The sequence below is a fragment of the Dunckerocampus dactyliophorus genome, chromosome 1, assembly GCF_027744805.1.
Source record: "Dunckerocampus dactyliophorus isolate RoL2022-P2 chromosome 1, RoL_Ddac_1.1, whole genome shotgun sequence".
In the NCBI taxonomy this organism is placed as follows: domain Eukaryota; kingdom Metazoa; phylum Chordata; class Actinopteri; order Syngnathiformes; family Syngnathidae; genus Dunckerocampus; species Dunckerocampus dactyliophorus.
Window position 1 is genome coordinate 33,729,236 of NC_072819.1, and position 15,126 is coordinate 33,744,361.

The following is a 15,126-nucleotide window of genomic DNA, read 5'->3' on the forward strand; positions in this document are numbered from 1 at the left end:
ATACCGCAGAAGTATTACCTACATGTAGATGTCAATAAAAACCCTATCAGCATTATGAAAGAAATGGTTTCCTTCTTTATTTTACTTTTTTCCTTCCTTACAGTGTTACCAATGCTTAACCAGCAACATATAACATATAATAAAATCTGGTTATTTTTTCATAACCATAAGGCACATCAGATTATATTGATTTAAAAGACTTATATTATATGGATAATAAACTCAAAGCATTTACACAATGGAATATTTATTTCAGTAATGGCATTGATAATGCATCTGATCGAAGACAGCCTAAATTATCATCATCATCACTGACTTCACAAATCTGGTCTCGGTCTATTAAAGCAATTAATCGCTGAGCAGTCTTCTGATGTCATGTTCACAATGACTGTTTCTGGATCCTGCTCAACATCATGGCGGCCAAACCCCACAGGGCGTACTACAGAAGTGGATGCCGAGTAACCAGTCTTATTCCTTTAGAGTGGTTGATACAAAGTTATGCATGTACTGCAAAACACTAACCTGAGACACAAAATCATAACAAAATACCGTATATATAAAACAAGTACATATCAACTTCAAGTACTCTTAGTTTAGATTTAGAACCAAGCAATGAAAAATGAGGTCTGATAGGTTCTAATCATTCTACAGCATATTCCACGCCAAAAGTGCAGAATAAAGAAAAAACATTAATACCCAGTTCAGTACGAGGAAATGGGAAACATAGCAACCAATAATATTTTGAATGGAAGGAGTAAGGACCGACACCTTCTCCTTACAATTAAAGCACAAATGTAGGAAGTCAATAGAAGTATTGCTTTATATATAAAAGTATACCAATGACCGAGCCGGGTGGTCAGAGCAGACCATGCAACCTGAGAGTATAACTCACAGTGGTGTGTCAGTGGCTTACAATTAATAATAAATCTTAGCGAAGCATGGCAAGCAGTGTCAACCATGTAAAGACATTGGGCCTCATTCACGAAACGTTCTTACGCACAAATCTGTTCTTAAAGCCTTCTTACGAAGATTTTTGGCATTCATGAAACGTGTTCTTAACTCACAGTTCTTAGATCTAAGAACAAATTCTACGAACGCTCAGGAGGACTCTTACGCACAAGCAAAGCTTGCACTTTCAATGCCCAATCGCCCTCATGATGGATTTTGCAACCTGATCCCAAAAAATGTAGTGCAAATAAAATATCCCAACAATTATTTATCATCAAAACAACTAAAATATACTCCATGGATAAATATACTGTATATTCAAATCCCAATTCATCAAAAAAAAAAAAAGTAGCTGGCTGGACGTGCGCTGTGCAGAGAGAGAGAATGTAAAGGGACCATTAGATTTATTTGCTGAAAGCCACGAATATTTAATGTCCCGCTTCAGGCTTCAGACTTCCCTCTCTGTTCTTGCAGGTGTGCAGGATCATCAGAATAACATCGCAATGAAACGTGGTGTGTCTATTGCGCACTAGCACCCCCAGATAACGACATGCGCCCCCAGCCACGTCTTGAGCCAGAGCACGGGGCTGCTGTATTAATTAGGCAGCGTCTAATCAAATGTAACCACAGAAAAAATAAATTGTCACACACAAACTATGTATTTTGACTTTATTTTTCCATCATGATTGTGAAAATATTTTCTAGAGTTTCCAAAATGGTTTGGTTTCTGATTGATGGCCCACCTCCCGTTTCCTCCAGATCCCTCCGGTGCAGTCTAATTTTTTTTTTGTCTATTTTAAGTCAAAACACTTCTTTTTAACCTCTTCGGTGGCGCGTTTCTCAGTGGAAACGGCATTTATGTTTCCTGCAATGGTGCTCCATGCCGACTCTTTTTGGATGGCCTGATGACCGGTGGATACACGTGAAAATAAGGTGGTCTTGTGTTCGGTCACTCCTTGTAAAAGCACCTCTATTTCTGTAGAATTGAAGTTTTTCTTTCGTTTGTTATCCAGCTGCTCCTCAGTCTTGCCCTTGCGCGTTGCCATCTCCACCTCCAGCTGCCTGTTGCGCACAGCACATTTTTTACCTTATATAGGAAATAATAGGCGGTGACCTATGCAAATTAGGGCTCACATACACGGGCATCGCAGTTGGCATTCATCAACCTAAGAACACCGGTGCGAACGATTATCCCTTCTTAAGAACGTGTCGTGAATGTGGCGCAGATTCCAACCCACGGCTTCTTAAGTACACTTCTTAAGAAGACTTTTAAGAAGATGTTCGTGAATGAGGCCCATGAGCAGAAGCATTCATATACATTATAAAAGGTCACCATAATCCAATACAGGTAAAAAAGTCACAGCGACTAGTCAAAAAAGTAAAGACCCACTACAATATAAGAATGTTGGCAGTTTCATTTTCAGTTGGCAGTACACAGACAGTGGTAACAGTAACCTGCATTGATTGGCCACAACATTAGGTACACCTGCACAGTACAAGAGCTGCAGCAAACCTTTCCCCGGTATGGCTACCAGGGATACGGATACAGATCATTTAGATGGGTGAACAGATACAGACACAGATAGTGGTGTACTCACTCATCCCTGTTAAAAATGCCTAGTCTAGCAGCCACTGATGGTCATTTAGTTGGTTGTCTTCTGCATGTTTAGCTACACGAAAAAACTCCTTAATCTTTGGACAAAGCTCTCAAAATCTTTGCTGGAATTTTCCTTGACCAAGCCATCTCACGTCAGTGTGCAGCAACAACTTAGAGTGGTCGCAGTTGGCGTTCTCCAGATGCACACGGAATAACCATCTTTGAAGAGATCTGGAGCAAATAGAACAGGTGATCTTTGTTGCCACAAGCATTTTCTATTTCATGTTGAGCATTTTTGTGCATAGCCTTTGTTGGTGTATTATGCAGTAGTAATTGATGAAGGCCGGGAAAGCATCGTCCTCCCTGCACTTGGAAATGATCAATTTGAGCGGCCAACCATCGCGGGTGCTCCGTCGCTGGTGATGGACACCAGTTTGCACACTGAGAGCTGGGTTTGTAGTTTTTGAAAGACAGAAATATGTTCTCTCCTCAAGTGTGTTCTTTCATGGGCAGCACTGTGAACAGCTCCTCTTCTGCAGTCATATCAGTAAACACCATCTAAACAAAAATGTACAACTGGGCTGGCACTCGTGTCTGTAGACTCATCCAGCTGCAGTGAGAAACACTTGCAATCTGTTATGTCCTTCCAAAATTGCGGGTCACATCCTCTGCCATGGCTTCACTGCGCCATGTAACTGTACTGAAACATATGATTCAGCTCTTGGCAATGGATGAATAGAATTATAGAGTGAAAATACAGGGATCGTTCTGTCTACTTTACTGTACTTTACATTATACAGTATTTAAACAAGATGTTGTTTCATAAAGTAACCGCTAGAGGGTGTTCTGCCTTATATAGTATTAAGACCACGATGATGACCATGATCATGATGCATGAAGCACTTCACCAAAGCTTCTTTAGGTAGAATACTTAAAGGAAAAAGGTAAAAAATGGTCACTGGTTACGTCAGCTGGCTTGCAGTCAGTTTGGGATTGATCCCTACTGAGTGAAATGTTGTCTGCCTCCATATGTGTCGAGGTGTCTTTGGATTAACTGTGACTAGCCCAGAGTGTAGTCTGCTTTTCGCCCACTGTCAGATGGGATAGGCTCCAGCTTCAAGTGACCACGAACAGGATAGATGTTATAGAAATTGAATATGATAATGTATTGTTTATATTTTTATGCTTAATTAATGTTGTTGAATAATTGGAGACTCTAAATTGTCCATAGGTATGAATGTGAGTGTGAATGGTTGTTTGTCTATATGTGGCCCACAATTGGCTGGTGAGCAGCACAGGGTGTACCCCACCTCCTCTCACCCAACGTTAGCCGGGATAGGCTCCAGCATACCCCGCAGCCCTAATGAGGACAAGCTGCATAGAAAATGAATGAATAAACTTGTTGATAGGTGTGGCAATGCATTTGTTCAATTTAATCTGTTATGGAGGCATGCCAGATGCATGTACAGTTAAATCCAAATTAATCTGAAACAATGGCTATTGTAGCACCATTCCAAAGTACAGCATCGTAGTAGAGCATGATTTTCAAAATAAAGATGTCCATGTGTACAATTATTTCAAAGGTCCAAATACTATTGAGGGCGTACATGAAATGGAATTAAAGCTACACTCATCTCTTTTTTTATCTAATGACAAATCCCCTATTGTGGTGCACAAAGGCAGCACTGTCTCTGTCCATGTGGTCCATGTCCTTAAAACAAAAGTCTTGTGAGGTCATGGGCTAAATATTCCCTGTAAGGGTATCCCCTCCCACCTTTTCACCTTTGTCTGAATGGTAATGTTTTGGCACTGAGCTGGATCAGTGCATTTGATATCTGTGCCCCACGTACTTGTCACACAGATGGCCTATTACCTGCTGGGAGATCCTCTTATATAATGAGAGTGGAAGGATCATACGGATAATACGCGCATCTGCTGCGCTTTTGCACATGCCATTGATCCAGCCAGTCAGCCAGAAACCAGCTGCTTTTGTAAAAACAGGGATGAGAGCGAGAGAGCATAGCTGAATCATGTCTATATACGTCTATATACAGTATGTACTCAATATGGAGGACAATGAATGAAAAGAGATTATCAAAACAACAAACCTCCCCCATCACTTCCCCTGTGTAAACGGTTATTTTGGTGGTACTTTAGTATTGTTTAAAAGTGTTCATTACATTATTTACTTTATGTGAGATGCAGTGAGAGTAGATGTTCAATAGCTTTATTTATGACAGGCATATATGTAATAATGATTAGCTAATTGCAGAGTACAATTTCATCAGTGCCAGAGTTCAGGTAGATGGTTGTTGTGACAAATCTCAATGTGCCACAGCCCTCACAAGAGAACGAGATGCAACAATAGCAAGTATGAAGTGATCTGCAGAGTTAAAACTGGCGTTCTTAGTATGGAAGTACAAGCACTACTTCAACATCATGGATGTAAAAGGCAAGAACACAAATGTGAAGTGTACAATAGGTCCCAAAGCAAAGTGTTTGTTTTTGTTAGTAACTCAATTACTTGGGGAAGTAACTAGTAACTATAATTACCTTTTTTTTTAAGTAATTAGCCCATCACTGCTCATCAGTGTGGATATTGTAAACTCACAGTTTGAGGTCAGTCGGATTGGAGGAGACAGCAAGAAGGTGACCTCAGTAACAACAACAACAACAAAAAAAAAAAAACAACCTGTAATAACTTTATAAGACTGATATAGGTAGAGAGTTAGGGAATGATAAAAGCAAGTAAATAGAAGGTAAAAACTAATTTTCTCTTCTGGGATTAAATTTATTATATTAAATACAAATAAATAGCCTTTCTTTTGTTTGTTGCATGTAGAAGTGCTAAAACTACCACCAACAACTGAAAATTTGAAGATTAAACAGTCACTTTATCACGGTTTTTCAAACATACTGCATATTAACTTTTAAATCATGCTGTTTTGTGGTTGAATTTTATTAGTAGTCAAAACATATACATATTTAAGCAATTTGTAGGTATTTCTTGCTTCACAACTATAGATGCAAACCACCGCAGTGAATGCTGAAGGTCACAGCCCGATGAGGCCATCAGGACCACATCGTCTGCAAATAGCAGATAGGAGATCCTAAGGCCACCGAACTGGAATCCCTCGACGCCTTGGCTGTGCCTAGAAATTCTGTCCATGAAAATTATGAACAGAATCGGAGTCCAACGTTCACCAGAAACAGGCTTGACTTACTGCTGGCGATGCGAACCAGGCTGCTGCTCCGGTTGTACAAGGAGCGAATGGCACGTAGTAGCACGCCCCAATCCTGTACTTCCGGAGCATCCCCCACAGGACACCGCGAGGGACACGGTCAAATGCCTTTTCCAAGTTCACAAAGCACATGTAGACTGGTTGGGCAAACTCCCAAGTACCCTCCAGTACCCTTGCAAGGCTGTAGAGCTGGTCCAGGACGAAAACCACATTGCACCTCCTGTAGCCGAGGTTCGACTAACGGTCGTAGCCTTCTCTCCAGCACCCGGGAATAGACTTTCCCAGGGAGCTGAGGCTGCCTCAGCAATGGAGGCACCAAATAGACCCCATTTGGACTCAATATCTTCATCCTCCCCCAGGATGCATGCGAAGCGCTACCGAAGGGGAGAGTTGAAGACTCGACCAACAGCAGACTCTGCTAAACGTTCCCAGCACACCCTCACTACACGTTTGGGTCTCCCAGGTCTGTCCGGCATCCTCCCTCGCCATCTAATCCAACTCATCAGGTGGTGATCAGTTGACAGCTCAGCTTCTCCCTTCACCCGCGTGTCCAGAACATGCGGACACTGGTCTGATGATACGACTACAAAGTCGATCATAGACCTGTGGCCCTGGGTGTCCTGGTGCCATGTGCACTTGAGGACATCCTTATGTTCAAACATGGTATTTGTGATGGACAAACTGAGGTTCGCACAGAAGTCCAACAACATCACAACCCACTGGTTCAGATCGGGGAGGCTGTTCCTCCCAATCACGCCCCTCCAGGTCACACTGTCATTACCCACATGGGCCTTGAAGTCTCCCAGTAAAACGACAGAGTCACCAGTTGGGGTGCTCTCCAGTACCCCTCTGATGGACTCCAAGTGATGATGACAGATGCTCCTTCAAGTGACATTACGTACCAGTCCTGACTCCAGCTGCAGCTGGTGACAGTGACAGAGAAGGTGAGAGAAGTGTAGAGCGACTTCATGTCCTGAATCTTGACAAGCTTTGGGAAATACCTGAATGTATTTCCTTAAATTCTGCTTTACTTACTTTACGTCAACTGTCATTTTTCATCAGCCTGTTACCATCTGAACATTTACTAAGCTTTTTTTATATAAGGTTCAAGAATGAGAAGAAAATGACCAAGGAGGCATGGCATAATAACAGTAAAAGTACCACAGTGTATTTCTGTTACCGACACGCCAAATTACCCCAACTTTTTATAAAAAAAACTAAATGATGAAATAAATAAATAAACAGGCAAAGATTTTAACCCCCCCAATGGTAGACCCAAAGTTAGGCCTTTGGAAGGCTGCATCAGATGTGCCGTGGTTCCCAGGTGCCAAACTAGAGGACAGGGATACAGAAGAAGGTGGTGACAGTATCAGTGGAGGCCTTGATTGATGGCATGACGGAGGTGCAACCATCGCAGCCGGAGCCTGGGACACTGAAGGCTGAACTCCATTTAGTATTGGAAGTGGAGTCATTGTCGTTGGAGGCTGAGTGAGGTGTGGCGCTGGCGGCGGAGCGACGTGTAGCAACTGTTCAACTTTGATGGATAAACACGCTGAAAAAAATAACGAACGAAAAATCACGCACCAGCTCAGGCTCCTTCCCCACCAGAGAGGTAACATTCCACATGCCAAGAGCTAGCTTCTGCAACCGACGATCGGACCAAGGCTCAACAAGGCTCGCGCCTTCGGCCGCCACCCAGCTTGCTCTGCACCCGACCCATTTGACATGAGCTCACCACTTGTAGGAGGGGGGGTCCATGTAACGAGTGCGAGGGAAATCTTGGTCCAACGTTGTGTCTCTTCATTGGGGTCTGTTGAGGCCAACAACTTAGCTCCTAGGATCATTGGGACACACAATCTCCTCCACCACAATAAGGTGGTGGCTCAGGAGTGCCACTTCCATATTATGTTTATTATCATTCATAGTAGCAATGCCACAGCTCACAGTCTGATTGGCTGCTGGCTGTCTTGGTCTCGCGAGACAGATTTTCTCCAAACGAGAACTCTCTTTAATCTTGTTTTAATCTTGCAAGATCTTGTGACACGACACCCCCAAAAATAACATAATAATAGTAATAATAATAATCATAACAACACAGGCTACTGTGGCCATTTCCCACGACAGGCTAAAACTCAACTCTGAATCCCAGACATGGCTTCCTGCCTGCCACCCATTCTTGATGGATTTCACAGAGAGCATAGCAACTAACGCAACTCCTGTCAGGAAAGAGCAGTACGTTCTGTGTTTGCTTCCCCTAATAATGGCATACTGAGCGATTATGATTTACGTATAACCCAGCATTAACTTTTCCAAACTCAAAGGTGATACAGCAGCAGGTCCAGTAGCTAGCATTATCATTTGGTAGTGACATGTGAAAAATAGTTCCGCTGTGTTAGCTCCTACAATAACAACATCGCTATAGCTTGGTTAACATGCATGTCACAGCATGAAAATGGAGAGTTTACAGTTTTTGGATATTTTTTTTAGAGCTATATAGGCAAAATAGGTGAATCCCCATTACCATTAACCATTATATTAACACTGCCAGCTGTCTCGAGTGCACAGAAAAGAGAAAGACATGTGTATTCTTGTCGCACATAAGGATTGTGGATGACGGGCAAAATTCAACAAAAAGTGCAGTTTTCCATTAAGGAAGACATAGTAAAATACATTTAAATGGTCCATAGTTGAACAAAATTACATTCACATTTTTTCAGGCTTATGGCAATCCAGCACCTCACTAACTTGTCAACCTCCTCACCTAAAACTATATTTCTACTCTCATTTGGACTTACTACATGCAAGCTTGTGTTTGTGCATACTTTATCCTCTGATTACACTTTAGAGAGAGGGTGAAAGCATTAAAGCAAAGCCTTACTTATGCTGTGTAGATGTGCCGTACATTTAAAGTAAGTGCTTGTACTGTATGCACGTGTGGATTTGTACAGCTATCTCTGTGAGCAAAAGAAAATTTTGCTTTGGCCACAGGTTCTGAGGAATATTTAAAGGGCAAGATGTCTCATCATTAAGGTTTACATCTGGCTTTGAGTACATTAATGTCTGTAATGGTTGTTTGTGTCCTTGCTGAGAATAAGCCGTGTGTGTTCTTTGTTGCAGAGTTAACTTGAAGTTTGTGTTTGATCTGGTTAGAGAAGAAGTTTTGTATTTGAGAATCCAACACTGTCAAAAAGTGAGAGGGTTATCACTCTAATATTACCATAACCACTGGTTTTGAGCTGCATCTGAATATTCAAACAGCTAAGCATGAGTCAAATAGTAAAGAAAAATGTCAAGTTCTAGAAAATGTGTCTGTTACGGAGGCGCAGGAAGCATGTGACCTGCCATGACTGTTTATCTGTCTTGAAGTTGGGTAATCTGTGAGGTCCGGAGGGTATAATTCTCATTAATCCTGTTCACGCAATCAACTGAGTGAAACAGATGTCAGGTTTTACTGGGGAGCAGTTACTATTTTAATGAATGAATGGGTTTTTGTATGTGTGTGAGGCAGTTTACTCAGTATCCTGTAATCCATCAGAATAATAAAGACTATTACTATTACTAATCCAATCCTGTTGATCATCGTCATCCTGGGTCTCAAATTTAGAATCCATTTGATTAGATGATAAGGCTCTGGGCGTATAAAGAGGACTTGTAAATCAGCAGAGAAGTTACACTCCTCACATGGTAATCATGAACCTCTTCCCCATCACAATATTTGATAGTCCTTGTAGCTAGTACAATTCGGAAAGCAACCAAAATTTTCTGGGAAAATATGCACATGCATCAGAGTTGCTCTGTCGTTATGTGTGACATCTCCTGAGATTTTGACGGCGTGCCTCGCAAGAGCAAGGATTAACTCATAGGATTAACTCTGTATGTTACACCTCGCCTTCCTGGTGAAACACGCATGGCTCTCCAAAGTGTGGCTCATGGTCTATCTGCGGAACATGGCTCATTGCAGAAATAAAATATACCGTAATTTGTGGTGTATAAGACAGTGTTTAAGCCGCACCCACAAGATTTAGAGAGATCAGATTTGTTCTTATAGTATACTGTAAGCTCCTTGGACTATGAGCTGCACATGTCAGTGTTATAAATTATACGGCTGGACCGGAGCAGAAGGGGATAGAAAAGAAAAAAAAAAGACAACAGAGGGGGAGTGCGAGGACAAGAGGGCGACAATACAGACAGAAAAGAACAACAACAACAATTGGAACGACAATAACAAAACAACAGAAAAAACAGGACTACATCAGCAAATGTCTATAACGGCCATAAAGACCTAATAAAACCATACTAGTGAACAGAATGACAATAACTGTAATGCACACGATTGTAATAACTTTAACCATATTGCCGACATCACATCACTGTAATAAAACCAACAACATGATAACACCATGAATTAATCAGTGAGTTATGTGGGGAAGTATGTATGTACTGTGAATGTGTATATGTAGGCGTGTACAGGTATCTCTGGCGGTGTGTATGTGTGCATGTCTACAGTATACGTGCATAAATGTGCACGTGTGTGAACATTTAATTGTCACTGAGAATGTATGAAAGTTGAGGGACTGCCTCCTACCACCCAGCAAGCCCAGCCCACCCAGCCTCCACCACGAGAGAGCCACCGGCCCCGTGGGACCCCCAAGAGCCAGCCCACAGAGCTTCACCTCCAGCAAGGGGCCGCAGAGAGGCAACCCCGACCAGAAACAGGGCACCGGCAGGCTGGAGGACAGCCAACCCCCAAGACCAGCGAGAGACCACACCCCACGAGGGCAGACAGACACCAGGGGCCACACACTAGCAGGCCCAGAGCCGCTCCCACCAACCGGAAACGAGCCCGCCCAAGGCCGGGAGCCTAACACTCACAATTACAATTGCGCCTGAACGCCTCACAGAGCAAGGAGAACAGAGCAGAAGGAGACAGAGCATGAAGTTGTTACAGTAAGTGCTCTGTATGCATCATATGGACAAATATTGTTTATGTTTATGGTTTATGGCTTCATTTTTTTCGAACATGCATACATTGAATGCTTCATGTTTCAAGTCACAGTTCCACATGTCCGAAAGGGAGTAGGAAGAAGCAGAGCTTACAGTATTTAATCCTACCCCACTTCGTATCACATCAATTGCTAATACATTTGCTAATATATATATGTATACATACATACACATATACATATTGTATATGTATTGTATATGTACTGTACAGTGTATATGTACTAGATATAAATATATATATATACACACACACACACACACACACACACACACACACACATATATATATATATATATATATATACAAGAACACATATATTTATTTTTTTTTGTTTTCTTTCTTCATTCTTTTTATCCTTTTCTCTCTCCCCTGTTGATACCCACATCCCACTGTCTTTGGTGTTGTACTGTGAGTGTCACTGAATGTAGATACATGAGTTCCTCATTTTACTACTTTGTTGAGCAAGTCCTTGCAATCAAAGTCAGTGTTATTGAATCTTTCCAACTGCATGGTACCTTCTTTGTGGGTTGTATCCTCCATTTTCCTTGTTGTCATGTTAATATGATATTTAATATGTATCCAGATTGTTGATATATTCGACAACAAGCATTCTTGCTTCTCCTGGACCTCCATTTAGTTTGATGAAGATTTTATCGTTGGTGCTCCAAGTGCTTTGTATCTTTTCCCTGCTTCCTCAAGTCTCGTGCTTTCTTGGCAATATTTTGTCAGATGCTCATCCATGTAGACGTTTGTGCCTCGCAGCTTCTTTCCCTGTTTCAGCAGTACAGTTTTGAATTCCCTGTTGGTGAACTTAACAATGACGACAGGTGTGGTGTTGTTTCTGCCATATAGTGGGACGAAAGTGTCAATACTGTTAATATCTACATCCACCTTCTTTGATTGTAGGAAGTTAACAATCTGTTGCTTTAATGAAGGAATATCGCTTGACCTGGGTGTAATTTGGAACCCTCTGAGGATCACATCGTTCATTCGTGCAATCTGATCCATTTCGTCCTCCTAGACGTCTCTGTGACACTCTCCCGTTTTTTTCTATTTTTTGCTATTTTATTGTCAAGACATTTATAAATCTAGAGTCCTACGCAGAACACACAACCTCATCAAGGACAGCACACATCCACAACACTCATTATTCACACTCCTACCGTCAGGCAGACGCTACAGGAGTTTGAAGTCCAGGACCACAAGGCTGGCAAACAGCTTTTACCCACAGGCCATCAGGCTTCTCAACGAAGCACTCACACACGCCACACGCAACACACACTCATAGCACTTTATTTATTTACTTATTTATTTGTATATTTATTTGTATTAATGTCTCTTCTTTTTGTTGTTGCTTAATTTATTGGTATATATGTTTATGTTTCTTATGTTCTTATTCTTACTCTTTCTTGTGTTTTCTTTCTTTTCTTGGGAGAATGAACAGAATAAGATTTTCATTGCATAGTATAACTGCTGTTTCACCATGCACATGACAATAAAACTCTCTTGAATCTCTTAAGAGCGGCACACAAGGCAGCGTTGTCCTCCAATAATGCCCTGTTATCAACCTGCATAACCCTAACATCCTTGCATAATGCTGTATTTTTTTAGAGTTTTTTTAGCTTCTTTAAGAGCAGCGCGCAAGGCAGCATTGTCTTCCAATACTACCTTAATAAGTAAGTTTGATGTTTATTTTGTGCATTAAGAGTGTTCATCTTGAAAATCCCTGTACGTTGCAGCGGTGAAAACCTGTCACTGTGAGTGGGGATTCCCTTGAAAATGAAAATCGTTATCATTGGTTGTATGTATTTTTGTATTTTGGATACTGCTTTATCATGGTCTTTAACCTTTCTCGTTGGTATTAAATTAATATTCAGACTTAAATCATAGCCATCGTAAGTGGCTAAAATTTAACCCATTCATACAAGGATGCCAACATCAGACCGGAATAAAAGATACAGTATGTAGAATGATTAATTATCTATTTATCAGTGCTCATCCGGAACTTTATGAAAATGTGGCCATCAAAATACACATTTTTGACCCAGACTTACTATAATATGAATTGATTATGTTCAATATTTCAAGTTAATTAAGATAAAAAAAAATGTTTTATGTTTTTTAAATGTGCAGTAATAGGGACTGCATGGCTTCAGGTCAAATGTCTGAAGGGGTGTGCGACTGTAAAAAGTTTGGGAACCATTGCTGTAGATGATCAGAGCCAGCAGTTACATTTTGTGTTCACATCGCGTGACTGCATTAAATGAATAGCAGTTTTGTTACGAACTTGCCTTGCTGTTTACAAGTTGTCCTCTCATTGCACAGTTGAGTCGATTGTATCACTATGTACGGCCGCTTCTTTTTTTCAATGACCTGTCTTCTTTGATAATGGTGTGGTAATTGGATGTCATAGCGACACAGATGAGTACATTCATACACTGTGTAGCCATAACCTCATAACCACTGACCTCCGCTGCTTGGGGGCTCTGGATTTGCGTCAGGACACCTTTGTACTAGTAATGAAAGAGGAAATGAACATCTTTTACTGTCTCTGAACAAACATGACTTTACATTTCTTTTCAGTAAATAGTGCTTTGATTTCAATTTGTCAGAATAGAGAACAGTATGTAGTAGTATCTGGCTTAGTGGTCCATCAAAATAAACAATCTGTGCCGTCTCCATATTGTATGAACGGCGCTGGCTGTCATCATCACACAAAAAAAAATGATGTTACGTTCGTTGTTTAAGTCATTAATGTGCGTTTCATTACAATTTGTGCCTATTTTACCATCCCCTTTGTCACTTACGTCCCAAATTTTTCTCACACTGCTCGTGGATGGTTAATCAAATGATCTTCTTACATGTGTATTCATATATGTACATGTATATTTATGTCATACATACATATAATAGAGTCTGCATGCCTGCGTTTTATTATACAGTGTTCCCTCTCTACAACGCGGTTCACTTTACGCGTACTTGCTATTACACTGACAATTTTTTACATTGTAGCATATTTTTTTTTTTTTTAACCACTGTGTTCTGCGCCTTGATTTGCTAAGCGAGAACCTGCATTCTCTTCTGCGTCCCGACTGGCTAAGGGATTGTAGACCATCAATCAATCTCCTCCATGCCATGTGTCCTGTACAGTACGGAATGCGTTCTGCTAGCCTAATTCACATAATTGTTCGATTTTTAGCAGTGTGGCCCTTTAGTGCTGTAAGTTTTCTCCCCGACAAAACTCACAATATCAACTAAACGCTCTGCACCGACAATGACACCTGCAGTTGCACCCAAAAGGTGAAAGGGGGATATAAGCCTGAAAAAGTTTTTTATATGGATGAGACAGGCTTATTGTGGAAACACTACATCGCTGATTCAGCCCATGGACCAAGGCATGATTCGCACTTTTAAGACCCTCTATGCACAACATATATATTTTCTCATGTCTCAGAAAAGTGTATAAAATGTGGGGTGATGGCGTTTTACAGCCTTAAAACATATACAGTATAAGAAACAAAAAAAAAAATCCTGAAAACGAAAAAACATGCACTGTAAATGAAAAAAACATAAATAATAAATTAAAAAACATGTCCTGTAAACGAAAAAATATATAATGAACAAAAAAACATAAAAAGCATACATACAACATTAAAAAAATCAACTTCTACTATACGGATTTGACTTAACACTGGTATTTTTGGAACCCAACCCACTGCGTTAAACAAGGGAACACTGTATCTGCATTTTTACACGCTGCTGGAACTGTGGATTTTTCTTGGAGATTAATAAAGTATCTAATTTATGTTATGTCCCTTTTGCATCAATATGATGTAAATAAAACGGCAATGACGATACAACATGTCTATAATGCATTATATTATTATAAAAATATACATTTAATATACTGTACATCAATTTAATATACATCAAATTGAACTGAGACCCCCTCCCTGAATCACCACCTTATTGTGGTGGAGGGGTTTAGCCGCCCAAGTGATCCTATGAGCTATGTTGTCCCGGCCTATATGCCCCCAGTAGGGTCTCCCAAGGTAAACAGGTCCTAGTTGATGGAAGCCCCTCTGAATAAAAACAAGAGGAAGGGCCGCGCCTCGCCCGGGGGAGGTGCTCGCATGCGAGCACCTGGTGGCCAGACGGCACTTCAAAGTACTCAGCCTTCTTGCAGTCTCGACTTCAACGCCCATGTGTGCAATGACAGTGTGACCTGGAGGGGCGTGAATGGGAGAAACTGCCTCCCCAATCTGAACCCGTGGAGTGTAATTATTATTGGACTTCTGTGTAAACTTCAGTTTGTCCATAACAAACACCATGTT